The sequence below is a fragment of the Chlamydotis macqueenii genome, chromosome 3, assembly GCF_036417535.1.
Source record: "Chlamydotis macqueenii isolate bChlMac1 chromosome 3, bChlMac1.mat, whole genome shotgun sequence".
Taxonomy (NCBI): domain Eukaryota; kingdom Metazoa; phylum Chordata; class Aves; order Otidiformes; family Otididae; genus Chlamydotis; species Chlamydotis macqueenii.
Genome location: NC_141558.1, coordinates 13,521,152 through 13,534,663, shown reverse-complemented (window position 1 = coordinate 13,534,663; position 13,512 = coordinate 13,521,152). Strand labels below are relative to the sequence as shown.

At 35.8% G+C, this 13,512-nt stretch overlaps 1 protein-coding gene across 3 annotated transcripts in view; it reads right to left on the bottom strand.

Annotated features, from left to right (window-relative positions):
• Positions 1 to 13,512, bottom strand: part of NBAS (NBAS subunit of NRZ tethering complex) — a 190,357-nt gene that overhangs the window by 82,324 nt on the left and 94,521 nt on the right. The window lies entirely within an intron of this gene.

The window sequence follows — 13,512 nt, the reverse complement described above, 5'->3', positions numbered from 1 at the left end:
ATTTAACCACTGTAATTTCAAAAATGTTGAGCGTACTGGACAAATATACTTTGTTTTTATCACAGAATGATTCTGCTAAATTAGAAGCTGAACTTATAAACATTAACTAGAGTGCACAGCAGGGTAAAACACGCATCAAGTGTCTAAACCTTGAGGCATGCTTGAATTTTTCTATGACTTGCTGGTCATTCTAGATTGATTTTTTTTTTCTTTTTTTTTTTTTCTTTTCAAGTCTTAGCTGACAGGCTGCTCACCAAGTTGTATTAAATGCTACAGGGCATCCTTTTTCCTCTCAACATGGTATTTTTCTGAAGCCCTCTAAACATTGTGAACTCATTGATTTTATAAACAACATCAGTAGTTATTTCAAGGTTGCTTAGGAGATTGGCAACGGAATAATAAAACCTCAAAAAAGAGATAGGCAAGCAGAGCAGTGCCTCTACAATACAATTATTTCAGCTGGAAATCAATCCATGGCTTACTATGTACCCTGGTATCTCATTTTAGGTGACACACTGGAATGTGAGCATGGAGACAGGGAAAGTCAGAGTAAGACGACAAAACTTGTTTAACATAATTGCCTAAATCCTCTCTACAGTCCAGTGAGAAAGGCAGGTCCCTCTGACATCTAAATTTGCTCTCTTTTGCTAGGTTTCCTCTCTCTCTGTGAAGAAGAGTAGAATCCAATGTCAGCACTCTCTTTCCAGTGCACAGCCCACAGGATTGTTTATAACATACAAAAAGACAATCTTGAAAGTATTTTCAAACAAATACACCAGAACTCTTCCTCAAGAAATGGCTTCTGAAGATAAAAAGATAACAAGTTTCCTGAATAGTACATAATTTTTCACCTTGAGATAGAATTAAACTTGAGTATTTACAATGATAACTTAACATAATACTAATTACTAAGACAGGTAGATTAAAATCATTTTATTTTTGGTCCACTGTTGTCTTCAATAACAGTAGGCAACCCATCATCTTTAAATGTGAAATTCCTTTTCAAAAAACCAATCTGCCACTTTACTTCCAATCATCATATTCTGACCAAGTTGTCACCCTCTCAAATGACATCTATCACTAGTGCCAACCTTCATTCCCCATTTGTCACATTTCTCTAAAAGCATCTGTGTGCAATCATCTTCCATGCTGCCTGTTTATGCTTCAAAGGAACACCTTAAGGCTATTTAATCAGCTTAATCATTTTCCTGCTAGTTCTTTTGCCAAATAATACCTAAAAAGATGCAATAATAAGTGTGCTGTTCTGCCAGGACTGCTCTCTATCAAATTGGTCAGTATTGTTTCACTGTTTTGCTTATCTGAAACTCTTCTACTTCTGGTTTCAATATCAGGTTATAATAAAAATTAACAAAACAAAAAACAAACAAACAAACAAACAAAACCAACAACAACAACAAAAAAGCAAATCTAGATCAAGGACCACTATGCAACACAGTACTGTCACAACAAATAATAATGATGACAAACTGTTACAAGGAGGGAAAGAGAAGGAAGTGGAAGGTAATCTGATGTACATGTTGTTTAAAGGATCAAGGTGATCCTTGGACATACATATCAGAAACAAAAAAGTTACACTTTTTATCACCAAGATAACTAATTCCCACTACTAGGTTCTTTTCTGGGTTTTAAAGTTCTGATAAAAGGGATGGCTCTGAAAACTATCACAAAAGTTATTTAGAGGATTTAAGAAACCTATCTTACAGTAATATACAAATAATGTCTTTAAAAATAATGTCTTAGTGTCTATATAGCTTATTAACGACAGAGTTAGAATAACAGAATCATACCCTGTATGAATACCCATGTGTGTACATCCATACGTATGTAAGGCAAAAGTGCATCAAACTCTTCAATCTAGGAGATAAAAGTATGAGATCTGATAGCTGGTAAATTAACATATACACATTCAGTTTAAAGAAAACACAACATGTTTGGTTTGTTTTTTTTTTATTGCAAGCAGTGGCCAAGGATTATTTTGAACTCTTCACCACCAATAATCTTTCAATCAAGTGCAGTCCTCTTTTATCCCTTACAAGACCTATGCTCCAAACTACCAGAGCATGTGAAATCAAAAATTACTTTAGAAAAATTCCACAGCCTGCTTCATGCAAGAGCCAATACTGATATCTGATGAGAGGCTTTCTAGTTTGCTTTTTTTCAATCTATAAACAACAATCTTTCCCAAGCTGAAGTTGTTGCAAAACTCATTTACTGGAATGACACAGTTTTCCTTCTCTCAGCTCTGTCATCCTTCTATAGATTTGAAATGTTTTCTTAAATAAGAGTGCTGCTTACATAGTATTTATCAGGCATTCAACACAAGCTCAATGCAAACAAATTTAAAAAGCTAATGTGTTTGGTATCAAGTGGCGTAGAACTTGTATTTCATAATTTTAAGTATTCATTCTTTAACATCTTCACATTTTTAATAATTCATGTTTTTTAAAGATAAGCATAAATATTTCTACACACATTAGATATCTAGTTCAATTAGGCATGGTGCTTATTCTAACAAACACTAATACAGAAACATTATTATAGCTGTATTGCCAGTATTCAAAAAAGTCTTAAGAGTTTTTAATTGAAAAGATCATAATAACCAGCTTGTAATAGTAGTTGGCCATAAAGAAACTTAGCAAAACCAGTAAAGGCTGACTCGTACTGCAGCATTCACAGGATTTACAAATTTTTTTACTTTCTTAAAAATTGTAAGAGGCACTTAAAAAAATAAATAACTCTACAGAAATTTGTGTAAATATAAAATAACTCCGACAGGTGAAGACCAACAAGAAGTCATATTCAACTCATTATCTTTCTAATGTTATCTGTCAAAAAAAAAAAAAAAAAAAAAAACACCAAAAAAACCCCAAACTGCTACTACAGTATTACTTTTGCTGGCTTTTCATAGTCTTTCAGATACTTAGAAATTGAGCCTAAGTGTCCAACTCCCTGCTTTGCCAGATAAATCTCCAGTACTTTTAGACAGATGTTTGAACATGGCGTACCCTCCCTGATCATTCTGGAAGAGTACTTTACAAACACAGCAGTAAGCATACTGTAATTTTCCAGAGAAGTCACAAGAACTGACCCAAAGAGCTCACCCTTAACTTGTGAGTCTCCCTAGCATTGCTAAGGAAATCCCTCGTGAACCACCTACCAATGCATTTTACTCATCCCTTAGACTAACAATGTTTTGTGCTGTAACCGTGATGTCTCAGCAATACTGAAACAATTTGCATAGGCTTTGGTTGGGATTAAGAAAGAAAAAGAAAAAAAAAAAAAGAGATAAAAGAATAAAGTATCCATCACTTCAGCATAAACTTAATTTAATTTCATGCTATTACATGTGATTCACTCAGCACAGATGGGGACAAGTTACTGTCAATATTGCACCACCAGCCACTACCACTAAGCCTCAGCTGGGGATCAGGGTCCACCTGAGCAGATGTTTTAAAGCAGTATTTCTCTTCAACCGTCCTCTGGGAGTCACATCCGTGAAGCCCTTCAGAATCCATACGTCACTGTGATATCATTAAAGCAACACTGGTTTTAAAAAAGGATAAGAGGCTTTGATCTCAAGAGTTTCTTCACCCTGACCCCTGAAATTATCTTACATTTGTTCCTTCCCATCCCTCCACCCCTGTCCTCCAACCCATCCCTGGCAGGTTGCTATTTCTTTTTTCTTTAAAATCTCTTTAAAAGACTTAAGTCAGCCAAAAACATCGTGCGTGCGGGGGAGAGGGGGCGGGGCAGAAATCAGAGTCAGTTGCCATGGTAAAAGAAAAATAATAAAAAGCTCTAGTGTAAACAAGTCATTGAGATAATATGGCTATGTAAGGTTATTTAGCTTGTTTACTTCTTTTAAGACCAAGAATCTTTCCAATTATTCCAAAAAGGAATGTTATTCTTCTGCGTTTGTTTTTAATGCAAATGATCTTCCGACTGTAATACAGAAATGACTAGGAACACTGATGAGAACAGCTGCTTAGATCATTAAGGCTAATCTGCTTATAATCACCCCAAATATGTAAGTGATGTTGTGGACCTTTCTGGACTGAAGTTGCAAAACATCTTCACCACCATTCGAACTGTAATCTTTTAGCAATGGTCAAAAGCTTCAACTGCAGGGAGCCACAGGAATCTGAATGGGAAGGCAAAGGACACCTTAAGTTGTGCCCAGACCCTTGTAACACCAGATTTGTTCTAAATCGTTTTAAGTGGTCCTAAAACAAGAGACAATGCTACAGAGGAAGACACATAGACCAAGCAAAACGTTAATGGTTAGCAAAACGAGGAGATGACAGCACATGAGCAAAGGAAGAGATACCAGGGAGCAGGATGTAAAATTCCTGTTTCAGACACGGCTGCACTTTGATCACTATCCTGCCTCTCATTGTTGCCCATCTCCAGTGCTTCCAAGGAAACCAAACTACACCTCTGGAAAGCACTTACATTTCAGGGAGGAGAGCTCTCCCTAATCGTTGCAGCAACTGCCACAATCCTGGTAGCAACAGATTCAATGTGCTATAAATTTGATGGAGGAGGTGGCACGGGTACAGAAAAAAAAAAAAAAAAAAAAAAAAAAAAAAAAAAAAAAAGAGAGAAGCATGTATAGGCAACGCTTTTACTCACATGCCGAAGCAGGAAGAAAGGTTTACAGGAAACAAACATTTCACTCAAGAAGTAAAATCCTGAATGCTCCTGTTCATTCAAGAAGTAAAATTCATCCCTTCATAGGACAGCTTTTCATTAATTAAATCAATGACACTTGTCCTTAATTGAGTCTGTTGTCACGCTGTGAGTCAAGAGCACATTAAGTCAGACACAGTGCCATATGAATCTGGGGTAGCCTGGCTTTCAGAGCACAGCTGTCTCACGTCTGATCTGCTCAAAGCCAAAGATAAAGTATACAGCTGAGATGGAAGACCAGGGCATCTCACAAATAAAACCTGTACTGTCACATTATTCAAGTACAAGAATACCTCAACTTTCTTTTTCCTCCCAGTGCTGCAGCTACATACATTGTTGGGTGACAACATTGATTTGTTCAGGATCAGCTTTCATAACTATTTTTTAAATGGATACAGGAAGCAGCAAAGCCTGTCAGCCACCAGTGAAACCACACCAAGTCAACATATAAGGATACCTACCAGAATACCTTTTATAATCGACAAGATACAACAGAATAAAGTTGCACAAGCTAATAAAAAAAAGAAGTAGAGGTGATCTGTATAATAAATCCTCAATTATCAAACCTATAGGTAGGTCTTACACATTCAGCCAATATTAAAACAATTTTCTATTTCAGATTTATAATCTTAAATGATTCATCAGAAGTTTCTGTAACATATTCTAATGTCTAAGGTATATTTAAGTATAATGATTTTAAAGCCTGTTCATACTCTTAAAAAACGCTTGTCACCGCAGGACTGTACATGGGTGATGCAAACAGGCAATTTCACACTGTATGCAAAAATGTAGATCTGGATATCGTAGCTTCAAGAATGCAGCTGTGGACTCCAATTCCTTAGCTTCCTTTTCTACCTTCACCATAGATTTAACCTAGATTTCTATTTTTTCCAAGAACTGAAACTCAATGTTCTAAAACTTCATTCCATATGAGCGGCTGTATAAAACAAGTGTTCCTGGATCACAGTTAAAAGCCAGTACCATTAGCTCTCATTTAAAGTGGCCAAGTTTAAAACACTCACGAACTTACACATTATACAGAGACAATTTATAACATGTTATAACAAAATGCAGATTACACAGGTGACTGAGGGCTTCACAGACCTGGTCTGCTTAGGGGTTTAAGGCTAGTACTAACATTAAAGGGTTATTTGAATTTCTGGGGAAATTAGTGAAAATAAAATGTACATTTGCAGTGAAATTAGAGTAAACTAATTCAAGACAAAAATCAGCCAAAACCAAAAGAGTTGGTTAATTATTAGAAGCACACAAAAACACAGGTAAACAGTTTGTAAATAAGCACTCACAATTTTAATGAAATTGGAATGAATTAATTTTATTTCCAAAGTCTTGCTTTCTTCCTATGCAATAAGGGCCTACGATAACAATTCAAACTGCAAACATATGATCATAAATGACATTTCACGCAAATGTGCTTTGTTGCTTTATGAACATAAATATGTTGGAAATAAATAAAAAAAAATCTACAAGAGGCTGAAAAAGTATAATATTTCAGAACTGGAGTCTTAAAAGAACAAACCATTTCTTTGCATTATAGGTCTTTTTTGGTTTCGGTTATTTGGGGGTTTTTTGTTTGTTTGGGGTTTGTTTTTGTTTGTTTTTTTTTTTTTTAATAGAAGGAATGTTGTATGTTTTCAATAAGCAATGCTGAAATGTAATGGCTGAAAACTGAAACACTTGCATAGAAAGGCAGTATACTCTGCTGCTGCTTCAAGATCATTATGCTGGGAAACTAGCCGGATCTTACAAGGACAAAGGACTGCCCAGGACGCTACTAGGATTAAAGACATGACATAAGTGGAAACCTAAGAATATTTTCTGCCAACAAAGACCCCAGAAGAGATTGAATAAGAAAAGACTGAAAGTTAAGCTGTTAGTTTTGAATTATGAATTAGATATTGCTAACACACAATGTTAAAATAGTATTACCTGTTCTTATTTCTGCTTCATTAAAGATAGTATTAGAATTGGGCTATGCAGTGCACAGTTCATATTATACAAAATCATGTCCTGCAGGATTTTTTAACTCTATCTGCAGAGGTACCACAAACACTAGAATTATCAGAATACTCCAAATTGGGAAGAAAATGTAGTTAAATTTTATTTGATTTATACATTCTGCTTTAATGTCAAACAGCCGTCCATTAAAAAATTTAATCATATAGTTAACCAGGATACCTGCAGTACTTGTAGATTACTGAATTTGAGTATTCATATATTCCAGAAATTGCCTTGAATTTCAGCTGAAGATATTTTAAGGTAAATTCCTGGCAAACAAAACTTGGTTACAGAAGTAATACATGATCTTTTAATAGCCAGCAGCACAAGAAACAATGACAACAAAGTGACTTTAAGCCCAAACAAAACCACTAGGCATAATTAAGTCAACATAGTTTCCAACACAGAAGCCAGTACTGTTGCAGAGGAAAAAAAAAAAAAAAAAAAAAAAATGTAAGAGGTTTCTGTTAAGTAATAAAACATAAAAATAATTTGAAAAGTTGTCCAGGCAGTTGTTTCCACAATTATGTGAAACAACTTGTGTCTGAAGAGTCGAACAAATTGCTCTAGTGCTCTGTTTTAGATGCTTTTTTGCTTTGTTTTCAATCAGCTCTTCCAGAGAGTGAGGAATAATCTGTCCCAAGAGAAAATGTTTTAATAGTTTCTTTTCTACCTTGTGTTCTCTTACAGACTCTCTCTTACTGGGTAAGATACTGAAAAGTCAGACTTAGGTTGAAAAACCTCCTATCATCATTTCACCTGAAAGCTGTTTTAGTGGAACTAATACAAGATACATAAAAGGTTAAAATGTCAACTGAAAGAACACTTCTGAAAATACAAAATCACTACATAATTTTGAGTAAAGTGCCTACTAAATTCATAGTACATAATTCTTTTCCCATTTGCAGTCAGTGTTACTTTCAGTAATGTCACAGTTTAGCTAATTATCCTAACCTTCTGTCCATCTCCTTTTTCTCTAAAAAAAATTTGTGTTTTTTTAATAAATTATGTTATTGATTATTCTTTAATCAGAACTGTAGATTATAAAAGGTATTCTGGTAGGTATCCTTATATGCTGACTTGATGTGGTTTCACTGGTGGCTGACAGGCTTTGCTGCTTCCTGTATCCATTTAAAAAATAGTTATGAAAGCTGATCCTGAATATGTCTTTAATCTCGATCTATATGGCAGCAGCTGTAGTCATATAGAAACTCTGGGACAAGCATATATTCCTACTGTAAAACTTCAGTATAATGTTTTCGTTTCCTAATAAAATATGTTATCCTTCTAATTTGTAGGTACTTGACTGGATACATGCAAATCATATAATCATGGAATAGTTTGGGTTGGAAAGGACCTTTAAAGGCCATCTAGTCCAACCCCTCTGCAAGGAGTGGGGACATCTTCAACTGGAGAAACAGTAACAGAAGCACAGAAAAGGAAAGTAAAAGACAGATAAAACCAATTTACTTGGGGAAGACTGCTTCAAAAAGCTGTTGGTCACCTTTATACTGTTTCCCAGAGAGGAATAAAACTCTTTGTAAGAAGGAAAGCATTAGTACTTATCCCAACCACCTCCCTTGCATGAAAAACCACAAATATGTCTCCAGAGGAACACATGCAAGCTAGACCTCAAATCTCTGCTGAAATGAAAGGCTAGTTTTAAAATCTTATTTTTCAATAGTATTTCTGAATAGCTGGCTCAAGAACAATACTTGCTCTGCTTTCAGAAGTAGGATTTAACAGAATAGCTTATACAACCCTTGAGAAATAAAAATAAGCAACTTTGTAACCATCTCTTTTTCTTATGTGCAATTTATCTTGAAGAAATTAAACCGGGGGGAAAAAAAAAAAAAAGAAAAAAAAAAAAAACCCAAACATTAAAACAAACAACTATTTAATAATAGCTTTTTTTCTGAGTCACCTTTGGTCACTGGACCAAAGTCCAGTTAGGAAACTTAAGTTGTCAAGAGACTGGAAGAAAGGTCTTTTTATGAACTGAAACCCAGTGAAAGGAGAGGTGAAAGCTTAGTGATCACTTTTCAGATACAGGAGAGCCAGCAGCAAGTTCTCTAGGGGCAGGTTCTGAGACCACTTCTATTCAGAATCTCTTATCAATGACCCCAAGAAGGGGTGAGCAATACATATTTAAATTTTCTGATTAAACTAAGCTATTTGACTTATTCAAATATCATGCTACATATCAAGACTTGTGTGTTTGGCCTGTAGAAAGAAGAAAAAAGAAAGAAAATTTCTCTCCAGATCAGTTCTTAGTCTGGCAGATAATGACCCATTCATGGTACCTTCCCCCACTGCCCTTCCACTCCCTGGTTCTCTCTGTCACAAACTAGACACACATGCAGGAAGGTCAATGGGAGAGAAAATAGTGCAGCACAGATTGAAGGAGTTCTACTCTCATCTCTCCCAATTTTGCTTTTGGAACCATCAGATATGCTCTGGACTTAAACAGAAGCATATACCAAATGAGACAGATTTCTACTGTTTAAATCCATCATAAGCCCACAATAAAGAGCACTCCCTTTTTAGCATTTACAACAGACTTAGTGCTACCTATTTTGTTTATGGACAAAAAGTTGAATGTTGAGACAGAATGAAACAGGACTATCTGAAACAATTTGCCAGTTTTGTGTCTCAATGTTAACAAACTCCAGTAAAACCTCACGTACACAAATTTAATTTGAAATTAAAAATGTACATATTATTTCTAGTGAGTTAAGTTCATAATTTAGGAATGTGACAGGATATTATTATTAAACACAAACCAACATTTAATGAGCATTTGATTTCCACTGAGAGGTTACTTCATGTGTACAGACTTCTAATTGCACTACAGGGCCATGTAATAAGGTTAAAGCCATTAGACTTCACATGACATGAGTAACACATCTGGTAGCCAGTAAGATCTGTCTCTCTCCCTCTTCCTGTATACAGCCCTCTTATACAATATTTATTTCCATTTGAAATTAAGTATTTATTTTCAACATCCTACATTCAGAATATTACCTAAAGTTCTAGCATAATGACTGTGGCTGGGAGTTCTACTTCTCTGGCTTAATATAACCATATTTATAATTAAGGTCAGCCTTACACAAATAAGCAACAGAACTGCCTTGGGACCCAGGTCAAACCTGCAGAACAAACTCCCTTAAGACCAATACAGATTTTTACATATTCAGTCCCAAGTTCATAGCACTCTTCTTTTGACCTTGCTTTCATTAATGCAGAAAAAGATAAACACATATCATCAGGCAACAATTTAAAAACTGTTCCATATGCTGGTTTTCCCCTATAGGCAAGAAGATGAGAGTCATTTAATGCACTTAAAGCCTACAAAAGTCATTGTGGCGAGGGCAGTATAGAGAGCTGAAACACAGTCCTGCACAGGAAGATGTGAATTGACACAAACAATGGTCTAGCAATGACAGGAATAAGAGAAACAGCACAGGAACTAAAATGCACAACAGCTGCGATATAAACAGAGAGAGAAAACAAAAACAAAACCAGAAAAAAAACCCCTACTTTGTAGACAGTGAATCTATGTGAGGTGAAAGCAGACCTAATTTTGCTTCTTACATAAAGATTGATAGAGGCTTCTCTAAGCAGCAAGCAACAGAAAAGGGAAGCAGGTTAAGCGCACAGAGCACAAGTTTGCTGTAGAAGTGCACCCTCTCACACAGTGATTCAAAAGCCAGTTACATCAGGCTACTTAACTCTGTGGAACTGCACTTGTAGCATCTTCACCAGCTCTAGGCTGCATCGCTAAGGAGTTGCAATGCACAAAAGGACAGGAATAAAATTCATTTTCTTGAATGAAAATAACAGGAAAGTGAATAAAATTAAAAGGTAAGAATTTTCTGCTGACAGCAACTTTCCTCTGCTGCTATTAATTGCAAAATTCCCATTCCCCTCACCAACTTAGTATTATTTGTTAGAACTGTTGCTTGATGCTCCAAGAAAAAGCTTGCCCCCTTGCTAAGGTCAGTAAAATATCCTCCAAAACCACAGAAACACCTCAGCATTAGATTATTAGCATGGGCACAGGAACACAATATATTAATTAACCTTACGGCAATTAAACTTTTTCACTCCTTTCTAGAGTAAACAATCTCCCAGATATATTTATTCTGGTTACTTATTCAGATCACCAGGATAGGACAAATGAGGAGGGAAGCTGTTAACAGCAAAAATTATCTAGCACATTTCTTGCTCAGTTGTATGGCTTTTCTTCTCATTCACCAAGACTGGGAAGTAGCAAGCAGTGAATCAGAGAGGCAGTGGGGAGACAGCCTCGATGCTGCCCAAGCACAGTTCAGCAGCAGCCAAAACACTGGTGTGTTATCAATACTGCTGGCCACCAAAGCAAAGTACAGCAGCATAGGGGATGAAGAAAGTTAACCCCATCCCTATGAGGCCCAGTACAGATTCAAATCAAAAATAAATAATAGCTTCTCAAAGACTAACAAGTTTCCTCAATCACTGCTTTCTACAGCCACTTCATTTCTTGAAATTTTGTTTTCTTCTGTCTGGCATCATTCTTACAGACTTTTATGTGCTTTTATTTGCTTGTAGAGCTCCTTTAACAGTTTCCTCAGGATAAGAAACTAATATAGCTCAGATGCCCTAAACTGAAACTATTATGTTTATATTATTATAAAAACTAGAATTCATTATTATTATAAATAAAATTCAACTAGGTTTGGGTACAAATCTAAAGCAGTACTTTACACCCAAATCCTTTTGTTTCTCCTTAAAGTAAAGTAATAATCAGAAACAGAAATTATCAAGCTGATTTCCTTTTCAATATCGACAGTAAAAAAAAACGTTAATGAGAGTTCCTGGCAGTCTATGACTCTGTTTTGATGTGCAGATATTGCCTGTCAGTATTTCACATCATAGTAAAAAAATAAATAAGTCATTTAAAAAACCTCAGGCCTTCATACAACAGATACAATCATTCCTTCTAGATGTCTTTCTTGACTAACTAGCAAGTCTTAAAAGTCTTAGTCAGTGGAAGAGGAACTCTCCCCACCTACTCCCCATTTTCCTTATATCTGTCATTTTCATTATGAGAACATTTTTCCCCTTATGCCAGAGGTACTCATGTACCGTTCTGAAAGATTTATACGATGTCATTTTAAAGTAAACACAGGAAGTGTAGACTTCTCCATATTTCTATACAGCTTCTTATAAATTCAGTTAGTTTTCAGACAGAATACTTGATTCAAATGAACTAGAGAAATCACACCTACTGCGACTCATATGTTGTTAAACAGAAATACATACTCTATGATCTTCAGGATCCACTTTCTAAGCATGAGGCTGAAGTGTCAGATTTAGATCTCTACTGAATACATAAAGGTTTAGAACAAGGGGAAGAAAAGGATTGGTTATACACCTCCACCCACAAGAATGCCCTCAGTTATTTTCTAAGAACGATGCACAGCTTTGAATTATACAGCTAAGGGACCTAAGGATACATTTCTGTTTTGAGAAACAGTCAGAAGACAAAGATGACACAAGAAACTAGTGGCATGAGCTGGCACACAATCTACTACAGAATGACATCTACAACTGACTTTATCATCTTCTTAAAAGTTTGTATCATAGAAGTTTAAGATCAATTTTTTCCCCGCCAGAGCTCTTAGGAAACACAAAAATAAAAAACATGGCTAGATCCATTCCCATGGATAGTAACTGAGGAATGCAACTTGGAAGCAGAGTCATTCTTTATTACCAGCATCTAAGATGTACATTTAAACTAACGGCTGTTTTGCAGTGGAAATTCAGTATTTAAGTCTGGGGGGGCTTTGTGGGAACAAAAGATCGTATCAGCAAGAGATAAACAACACAGTGCTATTGATAAGACTTTGCATATTAAATGGCAATTACAGTAGAAATAGTTCAATCTTTGAGATCTCTGTCCTCGTTCTTATGACTTACTCTTTCAAAAGGCTTCATAGCTCTTTCTGTAAAATAAGACTGTTAAAAAAAGCTAAACTACAAAGCTGTCTTGCAGCAGGGGGGACCTAGGCTCAAAGGAAGGCATTTAACAAATATGAATTAATTAATAATAACAAATATATTTTGCAAGCCCCTCATATTTTAATTGTGGGCTCAGATAGCCTTTAGCTTCTAAACAGAAGACAGTAAAATGCCAATCTCAGCAGGAACATGAAAGGTCACCTAATTGCAGAACTGGGCGAATCTCAAAATAGGCTTTCCTCTGTAAATCAGGAGTCATCCTGAACATGGAGGGGGGGGGGGAACAGAATCTTCTCTCATGCCACCGTGGTGATTAATGGTCTCTCTTTTCAGAAAACTTGTGATCAGAAGTGGTTTTTGTAGCTGTAAAGCAGAACTAGGCTGAAAATCAAACAGTCTGGAGACCTTCTGTCCAGGAGGAAAGAACTGGTATAAATACAGAAAGGCTCTCTTGGAGAGGCAAAGAAGAGTTTTTACTCAGGTATCTTAGTAGGAATGGCATTTGGTGCCTTATTAAACTTTGTCCGTCATCTCTTTTATTTAGTTTGGAGTTTACCATGTAACTGCTTTAATCATAGGCAATGAATAAGAAGCAAAGCTGTGCCATTCCAAAAAGACACACTTGTCAAAGGAAATCAACAAATTCTTCAATGAATGAGGATGAATTTTCAAAAAAGTATATGTGAACTGAAATACAAAACAACATACCTCAAGGAAGGCTATGGAAACCTTTTGAATAGTATAGTTCTTGTTGAAATGAACACTTTACTCTTCCTAAGA